The sequence below is a fragment of the Marmota flaviventris genome, chromosome 8 (assembly GCF_047511675.1).
Source record: "Marmota flaviventris isolate mMarFla1 chromosome 8, mMarFla1.hap1, whole genome shotgun sequence".
Classification (NCBI taxonomy): domain Eukaryota; kingdom Metazoa; phylum Chordata; class Mammalia; order Rodentia; family Sciuridae; genus Marmota; species Marmota flaviventris.
Window position 1 is genome coordinate 56,342,671 of NC_092505.1, and position 17,679 is coordinate 56,360,349.

Here is a 17,679-nt window from a genome sequence, read left to right on the forward strand (position 1 = left end):
TGGGGACAATGGCAAAGTTGTCATTCAGTGACACTTGAGTTCCTCTGACCTCAGAATGCTTTTGGGTCACAAAGTGACAATGACTTCTAGGGTGGGAATTTGCTTTTTTTTTTTTTTGCCATCCCCAGGCACAATGAGCAGGCATTCTGGGACCAGGAAACTATTTGGACATTATAAGTGATTGCTGCCTTTTTGTTTTCAGTTCTCTATCAGCATACGACCAGCTGTTGTTTGCCTTTTGCTGCAAGGCAAGATTTGTGCTTGTGTCTGGGCTATGCACAGGCATGTGTATACACACACACACACACACACACACAGAAACACTGATGTCTCCTCAGAGAGGCTGCACTCTTGTTTTACAGAGTAGCGTGATCACCCTGAAAACTCCCTTGGGTGGGAGGGGGGAGATAGCTTGGCCCCCCGTGGATTTGAAAATTTGTACTACTTAACCCCTTGGAAATTTAGTTCAAGGTAAGTTTGAAATTTCTAGGTCAAGAGTGAATTCTAAGAAGTCCATCCCACCTTCTGTATTCCCTACTTTTTAGCTTGTTTGTTTTAGATAATTCTGTATTAATTATTATATTTACATTCTGTTTAATTAACAGTGTTTGGGGGAGGAGGAGAATTGCTCCTAATAGCAGTAATTATTGTACAGGTTATTGCAAGGTCTAAAGAAGGTGGCAGAAGCTGATGGTGAAGGGATCAATGCTCTGAACTCTGTTTCAAGTAAATGATTCAGAGATTCTAACCAGACTGGTTTTGCCAAATGCCAGGGGATGCCTGGAGGAGGTGGTAAGCCAGACTCAAGAGAAAATGTCCCTTCCTGAGTTCTCTTGTATTGAGAGCCCTTGAGTAATCACTGTTAATCAATACAATACAGTAGGATGCAATTAGGATTAATTAGCCCAGTGTTGCAAGCTGCCCAGCTCCTCAGTCTGTGTCTCTCTGAATGTCTCCTCTTCTTGGCTCCTACTTTCCTTCAAAAAGAAGTTTTCCTTCCCAGAGTTCCCAGGACCAGTGTCCTCTCTTCCAGTGCTAAGGTCCTTCCCCCCACTCATTTGTAAGGTGGTGAGGGACAGTCAGGAAAGGGCACAAAGTGATGGTGGAAAGGGAAAGGAGAGAAAATAATGGAAACATGGTGGGAAGAGAGAAGGATGGTGAGAGACTGTGTGGAGGATGGAGGAAATTTTGAATGCCTTTCAAGAGAGAGCTGCAGCGCGGACAGAATCACCCAGAAGGCATTTGTCTACTCTCCCAACAAGAGAAGGCTCATTCCCTGTCTCTGCAATATAAGGAATACTGTCATGTTTTGGTTTTAATTAAAAGGTATCTCTATATTACATACATTTCTATATTTGCAGTGGCAAAAACAATCCTCGTGGTCTTTAGGTAATGGGGATAGGTGAGTGCCTGCTGGGGGGGCAGCACTCACAGCTTGAAAGGGGTTCAGAGTGGGCATCAGGAGACCTGCCCATCCTAGCCTGGGATTCTGAAGAATCCAGAGCTTCTGTTCTCCAGATCTCTATGTCCTTGTCTGTACCATGATAAGTTTAGCCTCCATCCTGTGCATTGATTGTTCCAAGTTGATTTCTGCACCAATATTAGATGCATGGGCTCCAGGACATGCTCCTTTCCTTCCTTTTTTCTTCTTCTCGGCCCCTCTCTCTTTCTGATCAGAATGGGTTTTACATTTGTGAATTCCTGTCCATTCTGCACATTATGAGTTTCAGCATTTCCGTTGCCCTAGAAAGTCTTTATGTCTGAGATCTTACACTGTTTCTCTTTTTACAGAGCCTTACAAATGCCTTTCTTGGATTCTGAGCACAGCCTTTCTGTCCTATCATTCTGGCCAAACTACTCCTTGTCTTGGTTGGGAGTTGGCAGAGAGGGGTTTCTTTCCCTGGGGCTCTTACTGTTTCCATTCTTCTGCTTTATCTGGGATTTCCATTACTCAGAATTTTGTTAAGTAAAATGCTTCTTCTGGACCTTGTTCTAATTCTCTAATTTCTAGAAAACTCTAGAAAGTCTCCTAGTGTTTTCCTTCCTCCAGCTTATTTATTTTTATTTCACAGTTCTCTTTGATTATCTTTTAGACTCACACTTCTGATTTTAGTATTTCAGATCCTTTGTTTTTTCTCTTCATTTTCTTAGGTCACCTTTTTTTAAATTTTAAAATACCTTTTTTGTTCAGCAGAGGGCTCCCTTCCCGTCGCTCCTGCAGCCCGGGCAGCTAGGATTTGAAGCTTGCTCCTTAGGACTTAGCCTCCCGCCTCCTAGCCATCAGAAACACTAGATCACTTAAACTTGTAAACAATTCCTCCTCGCTCTGGTGTGATTGCGCTAAAGCTTCCCACCTCGGCTGACAATACTCCATCGCCTCCGCCGATCGCTCATCCCTTGGGTGCCCTCCCAATGTTCCTAACGTTATTTTACTTCCTGGATCCCCTGCTTGTTCTTCTCCATTGTGTAGGGTGCATACCACCAACCCCGATTTACAACCGAGGAAACTGAGGCTTGGAGAGATTCTCTCAAGGTCGTACGCCTTGCAAGGTTAACCAGCATCCGCCCAGTTCAGGCTTTCCAGTCCAGTCCAGCAGTTTAGCCTCACTCCCCGCCACCGCAGTTTAAAACGCACCTCCCTCGTTTTGTACGCGGTTTCTTCCTCCTTCGAATCCACAGGCAGGAAGATCGTTCTCTAGCTAATAGGGCTAGGAAATTGGGGAGCACAGGGTTACCGTGTGTGTACAAGGCGGGGGGAGAGCTTGTCTCTCAGGCCCAAGAGTTGGGGTGGGGAGGCCGCGCTGACGCTCTATGAGGAAGCCAGGTTCGAGATCAGAGAGACCAAAGGCGCCAAGGCGGGATGTAGCAAAAGGTGCTGGGGGAGGACCTTGGTCTGGGACTAAGGATGCAGACCGGGGAGGAGAGGCTTCTGTCCACCCTCCTGGTCGCACACACTTGACAGGTCAGGGGCAGGGATCCGGGCTAGGGGACATGGGGACACAGGGCGCCCCCTTGCGCTCTCCCTTGCGCCTCAGGGCTGGCGGGTGAAGCGCCAGCCGCCGCAGGTCCTCTACAACCCCCTCCTCCTTTTCTCCCCTCCTTCACTCCCCTCGCTCCCAACTCCTCCCCCACCGCCTCTCCCTCCCTCCTTCTGCTCCCTAGATCTCCTCCTCCCTGCTCTCTCCGGCGCGCCGGGTCTGGAGCTAGTTGGAGCGCGGGGGTTGGTGCCAGAGCCCAGCTCCGCGGAGCCGGGCGGGTCGGCCGCGCATCCAGCGGTTGCTGGAGGAGTCCAAGCGCAGCGGGCGCGGCCCGGGTCCGGACTGCACCGGAGCGCTGAACCAAGGGCCAGGGACCCTTCCTGCGCGGCCGCCCCATTCCCAGACGGGCCGCCAGCCCTCCGGCTCGCCGACACCTCTCGGAGCAATCAGGACCAGAGAACCGCGGGGAATCCAGCACCTGCGCGTGCAGCCAGGAGGTGAGTCCCTGGAGCCCTGGGCGCTTTCTCCGCACGGGCTGGGGCTGCAAGTTGCAAACTTCAGCAACTCGGGTGGGTAGAGGAGTGGGGCCGAGGGGCGCTGGCAAGTTGGAGGCAGATGGGGGAGGGTGCAGCGGAGGACAGGGGTCCACCGGATTCCGCGTCGCGGGCTGCTATCTCGGCTTGGGCTCCCTCAGCGATGCTGCGTTCCTGCCTCCCGCCGGCTCCGCGTCCCCATTCCACTGGGCCCTCTTTGAGCTGCAATCGGTGCGTCTGGGCTGCCGCCGCGTTGGGGGCCCGGGCCTGGAGGAGGGGACCGACCAGTGCAAGGCTGGGAGGGAGCCGGGCAGAGACGCTGAGACTGGCGCGGAGATGGAGGCTCTGAGAAGGCTGGCGAGTAAATGTGGTGGAGGGAGAGTGCGGGCGGCGAGGCGCGTGGGAACGCGTGGCCCGCCCAGGGTGTGAAATCTCCCGCTCCGGGACGTCTCCGTTCCCCAGCCGCGGCAGAGAGTGGGGGCCCCCACCCGATTCTTCTCAGGCCCCCTTTAGGACACCCCAGCCCTGACTGGGCCCCAGGGAGCCCAAACTCTGCCCGCCAGGCCTTCGATGGAGGGTTCCGGGGGCCCTTCACTCCCGCCTCGGCGGGTGGAGAGGGGTGGAGAGGGGTACGGCGGCGGGAACCTGGGACGCCAACGGCGATTTCCCGATTTATTTTTCTCATGGTAATTTGTCTTTGTGGTTGGGGCTGCCCATTCACTTTCCGCTCACGTCGTGCCGGAGATCCAGAGCGGAGGGAGGGAGCGGGGGGCGCTCGGGCACAGGGAGGGATGGAGACTAGAGAGGGGATCTGGGACCCGAGCTGGGAGGGCGGGAGCGGAGAGGGAAGTGGTCGTTCGAACCGCGGAGGAAGAAGGCGAGGCTTGAGAGGACCGGCCACAAACTTTAAACAACCAGGAGGACCACCTGAAGCGCCATTCTTCCCACCTTCTTCTCTCCCTACCAGGTCTTTGGGTCATTTCTCTTCGTCGCGCCGGTTAGGAGTGGGCCCCGAGTCTGGATGAGGATAGGTGACCGTGTGGTCCTCTCCAGGCTTCCCGTGGGGAGTGGGGTGAAGGCAGGCGGAGCGCAGAAGGGGCAGCCCACCCGCAGGATGCCCTCCTTTCCGACCAACCAAATGGGATTGGAGGTTGGAGGCTTGCCTAGACCCCACCACAATCCCACGTACTCTGACCCCAATCCCATCTTTCCCCTCCAAACCCTAGCTAATCCAGCCTCTTTTCATGTTTCTCAGCCCCTACTGCTTCCCATTTGGGCCTCATTGTGCTCCTCATTCTGTCGTGTTGGCTCCATGGCCCTCTCCACTGCCCTCCCAGACCCCGCTTCCTCTCATCTTTTAGCCTATCCCCATTTAGTCTTCTCTGTTACCCTCCCTGCCTTTCTTCTTGACATTTAGAAGTGGCCTCTCACCTTTTCTGAGCGGGGATAGATGACCTTGAGGAAGGGGCAGAGGGGAACTTGAGCCCAAGAACTGGACCTCATAACTAGGAAAAAAAGAAACAGCATTGAACAACCCCCCCCCCCCCATCTAGGTTCCCCAGGACGAGGTGGGGGGATAAGATATCAAGGAGAGAGAGGGAACTTGCCATTGAGTCACTCATAGGGCAGTGTAAAGCACTGAAAACAGGTCTGGGTCTTGGGGGAGGGACTCAGGAGGTGGGACTGCCTCTTCTTTTTGCCAGGTGGGGAAATAAGGAAAGGTGTGTATATGGGGGCTGTGAGTGTGTGAGTGTGTATGTGGGGGGGGGGGGCAGCTCCTTTCTACATATCAACAACTAATACCACCAATTTCAGAAGGAATGGAGGATCTTCCATATTTTCCCTTTCTGGGAATGAATGCTAGAGCCTTCCTCCACCACAACTGAAAATGGCCACTATTGTCACTGTGGACCTCAAGCATTTTTTAAGCAAGTTACTGTGTGCAATGCACCATTTTAGGAGCTGGTAGATACAAAGAGGTACAGGGCTGAGCCCCTGCCCATCAAGCTTCCTAATTTATCAGTTTGATCCCATGATGCATGTGTGTGTTTGGGGAGGAGAAGGTGGACATGGGCAGTGCAAGGTAGCTAGGCTTGTTGCCAAATGGTGACCTTAGGAGGACTTAGGAGAGGACTGGCTAAAGAAAGCTTCATGACTCAGGTGGGACAGAGCTGAGCTTGCTGGCTGTGTCCTGAGGGAGAGGAGCCGGAACCCTCCTCCCACCACTGTCTGTACAGGGAGGGTGAGACAGCAGAAGGGCTGGATGAGGAGCAGTTCCCACATCACTAGAGGCAGACTAGAAAGGCAGAGGAGACCAGAGGTCCAGCCTGCCTCCATGGGTTGCCACCTCTCCATTGGGATTGTGGGAACTCCAGCAGCTTCCCTGTCATAGGGTGAACTTCCTGGCTTGTTTGAAACCTTTCCATTAGTCACTTCTTATGAGACTTAAAGCTGGAGGAAGGCTTGGAGATTGTCCATGTCAAGGGAATGGCAAACTCAGATCTAGAGTGCAGGCAGATAACAGTGTGTTGATCAGGGAATCAGAGGAGCTTGGTATTCAAAGTCAATGAGTGTTCAGAGTCAGTCTGGACAAATGAAATGATCTGAACAGAACCAATTTATAGCCCTTGAATAGTCCCTATATCTATAATCAAGAAATTAAGATTCTAATATGTGAATGATCTATTTTGTATCTGTATTTTATACATATATTTACTTGTACTTTGGGAATTGATTGGAATATCCTCATTCTGGTCCTGCCTCTCGCCTATTGGATCCCCCTGCTGATCCTCACCCTCAAGGCCCACCAGGATTCTTCTGAGAGATGATAATTTCCTGAGTTCAGGGAGCCGTCTTGTACAAATCTGAGCATTTCACATCCACTGATATAGGGTTCCAGAGATAGATCCAAGACTGGAACTCAGGTCTTCTGTCCACTTTCCCACTAGGAATTCAGTGATTCCAACCAATCTTATTCTTCACAGAAAGGAAGAAATTCAACCGAATTTCTGTTTCCCCTAATGTAGCAAACCTTATTCAGGGGTTGGATGAGAAAAGACTGGAAGATCCCATTGGTTGTTCAGGGATCCCAAGGAACATCCAGAAATCCCTGAGTCCTGACTGTGGGTCTAAAAAGGGAAGGGAATCCCCAGGAAGAGGATAGAGAATTGGCAAACATGATGGAAGCTCAGCCTAATAGGGATGAATGTTGCTAGATGGAGTATGTCCATTTGGGAAGAAGATGCTATTGGGTCTAATTATTTGGAACATTGACCATGACACATTTGTCCTTAGAGTTGGTTACCCTCCCATATCCCACAAGGAAAGTCAATGAGACAGAAACCTAGATCACTATGAATTAATCAACCAATTCACTACTTTCGTTGAGATTTGAGGTGGTAAAGGGGACACAGAAGGCAAAAGGACAAGAACCCTGGGAGAAGTGCAGGTTACTTTGTTATATTGCCATAGAGGACTCAGGACTGTGTTCTGGTGCACTCTCCCCACCCTGCTGTGGAAGCCAGATGTTCCCCATGATCCTCAAGTGTTGGTTTTGTCATTGCCTGGATAATACATGGTAGATGAGCCCAATGGTGGCAATATAGTCACATACATGTTCTTTATTTACTGAGTACCTACTATGTGAAAGACACTGCGCTAGGAGCTGTGAAACAATAGTAAGCAAAGCATGTCTCTGATCTTCCTATGTGAAGGTCAATTAGCCAGACTAGGAGGACATACTTACTAACATTGCCTCGATATCTGTGATGGAATTTGTGTGTGTGTGTGTGTGTGTGTGTGCTTTCCGTGTGGATTTGTGTGAGTGATCTGATAGCTAATGTGGTCTTATCCAAAGCACTTGTGGTCTGGGTGTAGGACTGAGAAAGCTAGGATCCAATTTCCAAATTTGTTGGTTCCTAAGTTCCAAATTTCCTTTCCATGCTTCAGCTTTCACACTGTGAAGGGGCTGAACATCTCCCTCATACCTTTTTTTTTTTTGTGGTGCTGGGGATTGAACCCAGGGTCTTTGTATGTGAGGTAAGCACTCTACCAACTGAGCCATTTTATGGCCCCAGTCTCCCTCATACCTATGTTGTAGACAAAGGTAAAGCCAGGCATCTGGAGGTCTGGGGATGACAACTATTGGGAGGAAGTATTGGTATATACCTCATGGTCTGAACTCAGTGGGTCCTGAGACCATCTTTTACCTTATACGATTACCTTGATCACTTGCCTGTCTTCATTTCTCTATGAAGGAGTGGCATATGTGTTAGATTTAGTTATTTGTACTGAGTGAATTTTCTGTAATTTTAGATATTTGAGTTTAGCCATCACTAAGTTGGTCTTAAATTTATGACAGTGCTTAATTAACTTGGTCTTAAATGTATGACAAGAGACAAGGCAAGTGTCTTGACTTGTCCAATCTGAGCCTTCTTTTGTAGCTTGTATGTGCAGTACCTGGATTTCACTGACATTATGCTCTCCTCTTCAGATCTCCCTCTCTATGGCTTTGCTTTAAAGACATCTGCTTAGCTGTGGAATTGATTCTCTAATGAGCGATCTGGAAAGGAATCGTGTATGCCACCCTGTATCTCAGACAGTCTCCTCCAAGACTCTCCTTCTGAGGAATTCTTCTTCTAACTGGCTTGAAGGCTAGAAAGTGGCAGGAAGAACTTTCAGTTAAAGCAGAGTTTTGAAAGGAAAGGGAGGGGAGGGAGCCAAGTGTTCTGTGGCTCTGCCATGCCACTTTCCTTCTTCCCTTCTGTTTTAGTATTTTGCTTTCCTGGGCATGAACGATGAAAACCAAGTCTTGCAGGATGCATGCTTTTATCCTGATATGAGTGTGTGTGTGTGTGTGTGTGTGTGTGTATGCGTGTGCGTGCACGTGTTTGTGTATGTGTTGCACTGATAAAAAATTACTAGACTTTTTTTAGAGTGGAAAGAAAAGAGAGAAGATGATTTTCTGTCCACTTTGCTGCTGGACACCTTGGGGAAAGTAGGACAGACCATTGGGCTGAACACTGGGATTGGCAGAGTCTCCTCCTCTGCTGTAGGACAAGGATATTGTTGGGTTCTCCCTGAGTGCTTGAAAACCTTTAGAGGCAACCCTGCATATGCCGAGATCCACCATGACACAGCCCTCATTGATCTGCCTTTAATAAGGACAACTTAATCAGACTTGCACATGGAACTCGTTTGAATTTGAAGCCCTGTCAATATTTTCAGAATATCTTTGCATTTGAACCAGGAGCATGTCTGACTGGCATCTTCTGTGATGGGAAAGGGTTGGTTCTTGGAGGATAGCTAGTGACCATCTGTTCTGCCCATCCCCTGAGGATCAAACACAGGATATAAGTTTCAAGAACCTCAAGGCTGGGTTCGCCTTGAGGGAGGCTTCCCCACTTGAACATTTCTGCCAAACCATCGGATTCCTCAGCTATAAAAAAGCAGTGATGAACCCCAAGCTCTTTCTGGCCCTCGCGTCACTGATTTTGAATGGAGATTGAAGTTGCCTCTTGATTTTCCAGGAGTGATTCATTTGCTTTTTTGATGTGGATTATTTGTAGGGAATATTTAGTTTTAGGCCAATTTCTAGCCCCTCTGTTAGTAAACCGCTTGAATGCCAGTCACTGCATCTTCACGAAGTACCTTGTCCTTGTCGCCTCAGCCTGAAGCAGATGTCATTTTGGAAGGTAAGTTTGCTGTGTGTTGAGGTGTATGTGTGTGTATGAATATGCATGTGTACACAGATGCAATGCATTGCAAAGATGTGCACTGTGGTTTGATCATTGGATTATCTGCAGACTGTTTCTCTGCCAGAGCAGACACAAGGCCACCAGGGAGGCGACTGCAAGGAAATGGCTTGTGAGGTACAGTTGAGATGCATTCCTACTTGTAAGCCCCACGGGTCTACCTGAGCAAAGCTCCCTCCCTGCTGCTGCAGCCATTATCCTGAAGGCCCCCCCAGGATCCCTTCCATAAGGTGTACAAAAGAGCTGAGTTGGCTCTTAATTATTCAGGGATGGATGGATCCAGTGTATTAAGCACCCAAACCAGGCCTCTTCTTTCCCTTCTTTTGGTGCCTTGAGTAATTTTATATCTGAAGTGAGATGCTGGGAGATCTTATCATTTAATACGGACTTTGTTTCTAATAGCTTGTTCCCTCTGCTTCTCTTCCCACAAGGTGCCTGGGGGAAACTAGGAGCCCTTCAAGAGGCCTCATCCGCCCAAAGCAGACTACTTTTAAGATCCACACATTCATTGGTCTATTGGCTGGTGTGTGTTTCTACCCAAAAGCAGGACAGCAGAGGAAAATACCACTAGCTCTTACGTATTCAGGGTCAAGTCCCTGTAGATTTCCCAGGATCCTGCTTTTCTTTCCTTCTGTCTTTCATAGAGCCTGTACTTTCAGCTGATGGAGTCAGCTGGAACCCTAGGTCAAATCAGGAGTCTGTGAGTGCAGAGCAGTGTATTTGTGGCAAAAGCTCCCCAACAGGCCAGATCTAAGGAGTACTTCTGTTATCCCCCAAGGCTGAGGGTAATTTTCCTGCATAGAGCAAGTGCCTCACTTTCAGCATCACTCCACCTTCTAAAGCGAGTCTTCCTGTGCTGGATCCAGTGTAGAGAGAAGACTGTGTACCCGATGAGCCGCCTCCAATATACCTCTGAATACAGGTAAATGTGGTTTGGTCCAGCTCAACACTAAATTCACTCATTCCCATAAGAATCACCTATAAATTTTTTAAAAATAGACATGATATTCACATCCTAGACCTTAATTAAGTCAGAATCCTAAGGGCAAAGCCTGGGCACTAGTATTTTTGGCACTTCTGATATTGAGCTCTGGTTGAAAGCCACTGGCCTAATCTTTGCCTGGGTTCCACCTGGTCTCATGCCCATGGCATGCAGAATCTTTTAGCCCTCAGCCCCTCAAAGCAGCCAGGTCCTTTCTCATCCATTCCTCTATAGCTCCTGGCATTTAGATCATAGCTACGGTTTGTGTTCCTGTTCTGAATTTAATGACTTTTTATTACAAACTGATATGGGAGCTTCTAGTATAATTTTTTTGGGCCATTTTTCTTAAAAAAGCATTTATTAAAATAATGGACACTCATACTCAACACTTCAGTATATTTCTTTCTGGATAGGTGTGACTAAACTGTGATCATACTATCTGGGCTATTTTGTAACTAGCCTTTTTCATTTAACAACATGTTGTGATAATTTCCCTATGTGTTTGAAAATGGACTTTTTAATGGTTGCCTGTATTCCATCACACCATGTGCCATAATTTATTTAACAGACCCCCCGTGGTTGGACATTTAGATTGCAAGCCATTTTTCACCGTTATAAATAATGCTGCAGTGAACATCCTTGTACATAAATCTTTGTGCCTATTGATGACTGTTTCCTCAGAAGAGATTTCTTGAAGTGGAATATTTATGCTTCTTTCTAACATGGACCATTAAGACCGTTTTTGACTGAATTTCTATAGAAATAATATTTAAAAAAATTTTTTTTTTATTCAGAGCCGAGAAACAAACTCTTCATTGGACTTCTCTGAGGCTTCAGGCTGACTGCTTTGCCCGGTCTGACTTAAGGTCAGACCTCCTTCCTAGGCTCCCCGCAAGGTCAGCTCCACATAATGCTGCCTTACCCCATCTGATGAACTCTCAGTCTCCCCTGCCCCTGACCTCCAGCATCCCTGGTTCTTCCTTTCCCTTCTCAGCCCTTTCCTCTTGACATCTCCAGCCTTTGACCTATCAGTACTCAGCACCTTGAAGCTGTTGTTTCCACAATACCATTATTTCCTGAGCTGCTATGACGTGCTAAACTTTTTATATGCATTATCTCTTTTGATGCTGTCTGCCTTATGTACTCTTATTATTTTTGCCTCTGCTTTTTCCATGAGACAACTGAAACCTTGAGAGATAAAACAGTTTGTTCAAGGTCACACAGCTAATAAACAGTAGATATGGGATTTAAACCCAGAGCCTGCACACATAACTACTACATATATATTTCTGCATCCTCTTGGGTATCTCTTGGCTTATGGCATCAACAGGTTTTTCACAAATGTTCCACCAGTATCCCGTGGACATATGTTGTACCTCCCTCCAGCAGAAGAGGAGTGGTTCTCAAATATGAATGGCAGGAGAGCAGAGATGCTATTTATCAATGTCCCCCTTTCTTTTTTACTTCCTCAATTATATCCTTGTCCCCTTTTCCCAAAAACTTATACTAGATAACATTTCTTGCTTGCTCCACTGACCAGCTGCCAAGATTTCAGCATACCTTGCAGCTGAGCAGGTCCAAGTGATGACATATCTCTATTACAGCTTCCCTAGCTAGTCAGAAGAATTTGGATGCTGCTCTCCCAGTATGGATTATAAAGCTGTCAGGGAGAGAGGCTGCAGTAATGATGGGGGATAGGCAGCCTGGCTTCTGTTAGAAGTCAAATACTGTTTAAAGTGCAGGGTTGGATATATTCTTGCATTCTTGCCTCTGTACCATTGTCATTGCTGAGGAGGTCGATAAATGGCAACCCAAACTGTCATCTGGATTTGATGCTGACCATGACCAAGAACTAGGCAGTTATGTGACAGAATACTCAGCTGAAAGAAAACACATCAGCCTGGCATTTATAATGACCAAGGAAAGAAATGACATGCCCAGAGACCTTCCTTAGACTGTAGGACATCTGACTTGGGGAAGAACGACCATATGATTTAGAGATTCCAAAAAGGAAGATGGTTTGTGGCAGGTAAGCTTCCAAAAAATTAAACTTCACATTTTTATACATAACTTGGATGAAACTGGAGTAAGCGAGCTTATCAAATTTGTTGGTGACAAGGCCATGATGGGCAGCTTCTATAAAAGACAGAAGAAAGATTCAAAAATGATCTCAACAGACTGGAATGCTGGGTTTAAACTAACAAGATGAAATTTAACAGGGGCAGATGGAAAGTCGCATTTAGATTGCAGAAATTAATTACTCAAATTCTTGAGGGGGTTGGGGGTGGGGGCAGACCTGATTTGGCTGAGAGCCTGAGAAAAAGATCTGAGGGGGTTTAATTGTGCACAGGCTTCACAGGAGCCCGCAAGGTGATGGAGTTGCTCCAGACAATGCCGTTTTAGATGGCGCTAAGAGAAATGCAAGATCCAGATTGGATTTTCCCTGGTCATTCTGTACTCATTTCTAGACATAGATTTTAGAAAAGACCCTGAGCAACTCGAGTGTTGTCAGTGGAGGATACCCAGCAACTGGACAGGGTTGGAAAATCTAGCCACAGTAGGTCTGGTAAAAAGAGGGCTTTTGTCTAGAGGGGGGGGGGGAAATGCTTGGGGTCTTGGTCGAAAGTGATTGACTGCAGAAGAAGCAGAGCTTCCTGTAGAAGAGAACATAGCTCATCAGTCCAGGAGAACCAGAAGACCCTAGAATGGAAAGGACAGAAGCTGGATTTTTTAGAATAAGCCAGATGAGTTCAAGTGAAGTAAACCAAACATCTATTCCAGCACTGGATGGCACAATTCAATCTGTTAAAGCCATTAATTAAAAGTTTTGCCCAGGTGCAGTGATGCATGCCTATAATTCCAGAAACATAGGAGGCTGAGGAAGGAGGACTGCAAGTTTAAAGCCAGCCTCAGCAACATATTGAGACCGTAAGCAATTTAGTGAGACCCTGTCTCAAAATAAAGTATAAAAAGAGCTGGGGATGTGGTTCAGTGGTTGAGTGTCCCTGGGTTCAATCCCTGGTAAAAAAGAAAAAGAAAAAAAAAAAAGAAAGAAAGGTTTTGGGATCAAAACATCTCATGGTGGGCTCTAAAAGGGTAAGAAGCTTGGGTCAAGTCAAGCAGAAATGTGTATGGACCCTTCTTGGAGCTGCCTGGTGCTAGAGTCACCTGTACAAGTCCCTACTGAGTGGCCAGAAGGTGAAATCTTGAGTACTTCAAAGACAACTCATTTCCCCATAGAGGTGGCCCGTTAGATTTTTGGGCAACAATGCCTGATAGTTCTGGCCATCCTTTGAAGTCTGTTTCTCCTCTATGGGCTCCATCTTTTCTCCTTATATTTCTTTCTAGAAAACCCAGTTCCTCTTCTGTTCTTCCCATTTCTTTCCCACCTCTGTTGGTCCTCCTCTGGATCATCTCTTTACTTCTGGGCACAGGACACTGAGATCCTCCTGTTTGTCTCCAATTGAGGTTGTTAGGACCACATCAGGCCCTGCAGGTGAGTCCTGTCTAGCACACCCTTAAGGGTCCAAGTCCCACACCTTCTATTAAGTCAGCTCCACTTCTGACCTGGCTGTTTGGGCAGCCATGGGGCACTGCTGACTTTTCTTGACCTTATGACCAACCAATTCTCCTAGTCTCTTTCACATAAGCTGTCACTCAATCTCATCTTCCCAAATGTGTCTTTGTGCTTGAATAAGTTTTCTAGGGCTGACATAACAAAGTGCCACAAACTGGGTGGCCTGATGTGTTGTCTCACAAGCTTAGAGGCTGGGAGTTTGAGATGAAGGTATTGGCAGGGTTGTTTCCTTTTGAGAAATATGATGAAGTCTATTCTGTGCCTCTTCGCCAGCATCTGGTGGTTTGCTGGCAGTCTTTGGCATTCCTTGGCTTAGGAAGCATCAAACTAATTTCTGCCTTTATCATCACATGGTGTTCTCCTGTGTTTACTTCTAAATTTCCCTTTTTATAAGGACAGAGTCTTTCAGGGTCAGGAGCCCACCTTTCTCTAGTATAATTTCATCTAACTCTATCTTCAACAATCCTATTTCCAAATAAGCCCACATTCTGAAGTATTAGGAGTTAAAACTTAGTATACGAGTTTATTTTATTTCATTTTAAATGTGTATTTATTTTAGTTGTAAATGTACCTTTGTTTTATTTATTTATATGTGGTGATGAGACTCAAACCCAGGGCCCTACACATGCCAGGCAAATGCTCCATCACTGAGCCACAACCCCAGCCTCGTAGTATATGAGTTTAAGACATAGTTCCTCCTATAATAGTGTTGTAGTTTTTGGTATCCTGTTTGGAACTTTACAGTTTTTCCCTCAATTCATTTTCTCTTATTTCAGTTCAGTCCATCTGTCCAGCTAACTGAGACATTTCAGAACCTGTGTTTTATTCAGCTTTTTCACTCCATGACTGAAAGACCTGACCAGAACAACTTTAGAGGAAGAAGAGTTTACTTCAGGGCTCATGGTTTCAGAGGTTTCAGTCCATAGAAGGCTGGCTCCATTCCTTGGGGCTCAAGGTGAGGCAGAAGGACATCATGGCAGAAGTGTGGTGGAAGGAACCAGCTCACATGATAATCAGAAAGGAGAGAGAGAGGGAGAGAGAGAGAGAGAGAGAGAGAGAGAGAGAGAGAGAGAGAGAGAGTGTCTACTCACCAGATCCAAAATATATACCTCAAAGGTATGCCCCCAATGACCTACCTCCTCCAGCCATACCCTACTCACTTTCAGTTACCACTCAGCTAATCTCATCAGGAGATTAATTCACTGTTTTGGTTAAGATGCTCACAACCCAATCATTTCTCCTCTAAACCTTCTTGCATTGTCTCACACATGAGCTTTTAGAAGGAACTTCACATCTAAACGATAACACCCTGCTTTTGGCATCCAATATGTTCACTGTTGCTCCTGGCTTCAAATGCTTCCTGTGTATTGATCAGAGGAATTGACAAGCTATTGAATGGAGGAGGCATGGGTAGAAACCCTGTGGCCCTGAGGATGCCCTTGGACACTTCCTTCCAAGGGGCCTTGACTCATGGTTAGGTACCCTCGGGGTATGATTGTGTGACCAGCTCTGTGTCCTCCTAATTCTACCACCTTCTAGCTTCCTTTCTCCAGCTCATACACACAATTTCATGAAGAGCTTGTCAGCTGTTTTGTTCGAGATCAGCACTGTGGGCGAACCCCATTTCCCTTGTCTACCAGCATGGTGACCCTGTCAACTGGAGGAGACCAGCTTTGCTTGACAGGACTTTATTATCGAACACGCTCTGTCTGCCTATGATCTCAGCTTCCTGTCCAAGTGCCCACCACACTTCATTTATAGTCTCTGCAGGAATTTTTCTCAGGCAGCACCTCGGGTTTTCCTCTCTGTAGTTTGCGAAAACCTCATACTCCTTTCTGGAGGCAAGGGGTGGCCTGTCTGAGGCCTTCAAGGGACCCCCCACCTCCTGCCCTGCTTGCCAGGATCCTGTCACGATTCCTGTGAGACCCCCTACAGCTGTCTAAGCCTCATTTGCCTGACCCTGATTTGCTGGCCTCAGTGTCTGGGCCAAGTGGCTTGAATGCATTCAGAGCAGCTGGAGCTTTGACGGCCCTTCTGCCAGAGCTTCTCGCTTAGCCTGTGCCCCTCATGCCCCTCATTTTTTCCTTCCCGGGGAGTCACACACCCTGATAGACGAGACTCAAACCAAACCAGGGATAGCAGCAGAGCCTGCCAGAGAGCCTCCCAGGCCTGCAGACGCCATCTTAGCTCCCTTCAGTGTCTTTTTAGCTTCCAGCTGCTCTTTCCTCTCAAGTTGCTCCTTCTCCTCTCTGTTGTGGCTCTTGGGCTCTGTGGGGGTCAAGCACCCCAGTGAAGGTGAAGTGTGTGCTTCAAGGATTGGGCTGGAGGTGGGGAGGGGTGCTTTCTGAAGGCCTCATGCTCTGCTGAGGAATCTGGCACGGAAGCCGCCTGGAGTAGTAGGAAAACCCAGGAGCCACGCAGACCTGGGCTGGAATCTCCTCTCCACCGTTTACTCTTAGGTTGACTTTGGGCAAATGACTTCTCCTCTCTCAGGCCCAGTTTCCTCATCTGTAAAACGGCCACAATATCTGCTTCAGAAGGGTATTGAATTAAATTTGTTCCTATTTGTGAAATGGGCCACCTGGAAAAAAGCCTGGGTCTCAGGTCACCAAACTCATCAGCCCTTCTGCAGAGTGGATGAGGGAGTCTTCTTGTGGTGGGGAGAGGGAACCCTGGAGGAGGAGGCAGGGTCACAGACTGGGCCTGGCATGAGGGGCTGAGGGCCACGACTGCAGAGAGGACTTCCAAGTGGAGGAGTAAGCCTGAATGAGATAGAAGAGAAGATGCCCAGGACTCTGAGCCACTCCAGAAGGATGGAGTGTTGTGAGCATTTCCTAGTATACTGAGAGCCTATATTATAGCAGCCATTTAAAAAGTTGCATGTGTTCTAGCCCACACCAGCCCTAAGGGCAGGTATGATTTTATTACACCGTCTTATAGATGGGGCAATGAGATATGGTGAGATATGGAGATGCACAACACCACTCCCTCAAGCTACGCGGCTCAACCGCCTCCCAGTTCTCTCCTCCTTTCATCTGACTGATGTGCTTTTCCATTCTACTTTCTCGTCACTCATCACGTCATCTGCATTCCCCATCTCTGTCCTGCAGGACCCTGGGTTGAAATCAGTCCTCACACCATTTCCTCCTTGGAGATGGGCTCACAGATGACTCTCGCTCTCATCTGGGTCAGTTCTCCCCACTCCCTCCAGAATTCTGAGGAAAGGTTTTAATTAGACTCCAAGGACTGAAGGCAGCTCTGGCTTGGTGGGAGCTCTTTAGGGTTGGAGGAGGAGGAAGAAAGCTGAAGATCCCGTCTTGGCTCCCACTGGCCCAGACCTCTGGGTACAGAATGACAGGAGGGGAGGTATTCCTCTTGGCAAGATGGCTGCCACTCCTAATTAACCCTCGGCTTTAATTACACATCACAGCCATGTCCTGCTGGGAGAGAGGATTGCTCAGAGATTGTCACACAGAGCTAAATGTCTGGAGCCTTTCCACTTGAGGAACTTCTCTCCTTGAAATGGCAGGCCTGGGGCTGGAGTTGGGTACCGATAGGGGACATGCCAGTGACTCTCCCCTGACCTGCCCTGGTCATTTTCTGTGGAGCGGGGTTGCGGGGGAACTTCCCTGAGGGTTAAGTAAGCTCTTTGGCAGTTTGGTATCATGGTTGCATCCAGGGCTGTCTTAGAGGAAGATGGGATATGGGTGGACGGAGAGAAGCACAGAGGGAGAGGCCATAGGAAGCCCTAGAGGTGGGGAGTGCCACCACCCCAGGGATTAATTCTGGTGAGACCTGTATTCCCAAATAACAATTACCATGTGTGGGGACCTACTGTGAGCCAGCTTCTCATTTA

General features: G+C 47.8%; 1 protein-coding gene across 1 annotated transcript in view; it reads left to right on the top strand.

Annotated features, from left to right (window-relative positions):
* Nucleotides 1-3,335: 3,335 nt before the first annotated feature.
* The window catches only part of Sema5b (semaphorin 5B), a 114,377-nt gene continuing 100,033 nt past the window's right edge, over nt 3,336-17,679 (top strand). The window contains exon 1 of the mRNA XM_071615811.1: nt 3,336-3,475. The gene's annotated coding sequence lies outside the window, so the exon portion shown is untranslated. The remainder of the gene's footprint in view (nt 3,476-17,679) is intronic.